Genomic DNA, 1,994 nt, shown 5'->3' on the forward strand with positions numbered 1-1,994 from the left:
TTTTTTAAGAATAATGAAAGAGGAAAGGGAAAAAGGAAAATAAAAAACCTAACAAAGAATACTAAATATACCGAACATATAGAACACAGCACATCTTGGATTACAACAATATTCCATGGTCATGGTAAGGATGGATACTATAAACAGAAAACATCTTAAGATAATAAAGTTAAATGAATTTGAGATCTACAAATGACATACTAATTTGCACAGTGAGGTCTTATAAAATAGCCAGTGTCTATGGGTTCACATTTCTAAGGTGATCCAGTATCGGGTCCCATGTCTTGTCAAATTTGTCTCCTCTGTCTTCATTATAAAATCTCAGTCTTTCCAGATGCAAAGTATTTGACAGTTCTTGCAGACACAAACTATGTGAGTGCAAAGAATCCATTTTCCATACACGTAAGATTAACTTTTTTGCAATCACCATCCCAAATTGAATGGCTTTTCTTTCAGATTTATTGATGGAGGAGAGGACACTTGTATTGTACCAGTATTGCTACCAAGGGGCAGGGTACCAGATTCTTACCAAAAGCCTCAGAAAAAAAACAGAAAAATGCACTTCCAGTATGAATGAAGTTTACTACATGCCCAGAAAGAATGCGCTAGAGTACAGGTCTGGGACTTACATCGGTTGCGTACTGGTGGGATGTCCGGATAAAATTAGTGTAACTTTTCTCTTGAATAATATAGTCTTTGGAGTGTTTTAAACTGTATTTAATTGTGTCTAGTATTAACTGAACACCTTTGCACATTACGCAGACATTCTTCCCAAATGTCATCATTTAATTCCATATTCCCCAGTGCTATTTTACCTAGTGTTAACTTCTTCAGTGTTTAATATTTCCTGTTTTTTTGGATTCAGCTTTTGTTATTAATATTGCTGGCGTTTTGGTTCATCAACCTACCTGACTTGTCTCTTGAATTTGGTTGTATCTAATGTATCTGTCAGCCGGTGAGCTTAGCTTAGCATAAATACTGGAACTGGAACTAAATTTGCATACAACACTTCTTGAGGCTGACAAAAGAACATGTTTGGCATGGTTTATGTTGTGGGTTTTCCAATTTTATTGTGTTAATGTATCCCCTGTTTCCTTGTCTCATGTGTTTCTGTTACCTGTGTTTTGCCATGTATTCTTGCTGTTTCTTGCTTCAGATTCCTGTTTTACTTTGAAGTGTCTGTTACTTCCTGTCTTCCTGCCTTGTGTTTTATTCTCCTCTGTGATTGTCTGCCCCGCCCTGATGTGTTCCACCTGTTCTCCAGCCCTCATGTCACCTATCCCTCGTTTTACCCTCGGTACCTTGTGTATTGAGTCTCTGTAGATGTTGTCAGATCATTGTGTGTTTTGTAAGCCCCGTTGTTGCTGTCTTTCTTGCTATTTGATGCCCTAGTCTTTAGTTATCACTGCAGTTTGGACTGCCTTTGTGCTTCAGGACTCCCTCTGTCGTATCAAATTTATTTTATTAAACCCTTAAACTTTCCACTGCCTACTCGTCTCTACATTTTGCAGACTTTGTTAATCTGTACAAAAACTAAAGTGTACAAAAGACAACGATCCCACCGTGGTTTAAGTGGCAGACTACTTCCTGGGTGCAGTGTTTTTGTAGAGTCGTGTCGTCAACATAAAATGCGTTACTGCGCCTTGGGCTACAGCCACACTGTGTTTTAACTTTAAAACAACATTTTTGAATTAAAGATCTCTGTCCTCAGAAGCAGTTTAGCCATTTCAGAACTGATCTCCTGATCTATGTATGTATGTATGTATGTATGTATGTATGTATGTATGAACGTATGTAACAACAGCTAGGTAGCAGAAACATCTGGAATATTTTACCCATGTTTAAGCACCCGTAGTCAACAGAAAAAGAATCACGTGATGGGGCCAGACGAATCAGGGAAGCCAACCCAATGAGGAAGCCAACGTGGGTGTCTGCGCCGTTGTTTCCAGACGTCGGTCCAGACTACAACACCCTTTTTTTTTTTTTTTTGAAGA

The sequence above is a fragment of the Etheostoma spectabile genome, chromosome 12 (genome assembly GCF_008692095.1).
Source record: "Etheostoma spectabile isolate EspeVRDwgs_2016 chromosome 12, UIUC_Espe_1.0, whole genome shotgun sequence".
NCBI classification, from domain to species: domain Eukaryota; kingdom Metazoa; phylum Chordata; class Actinopteri; order Perciformes; family Percidae; genus Etheostoma; species Etheostoma spectabile.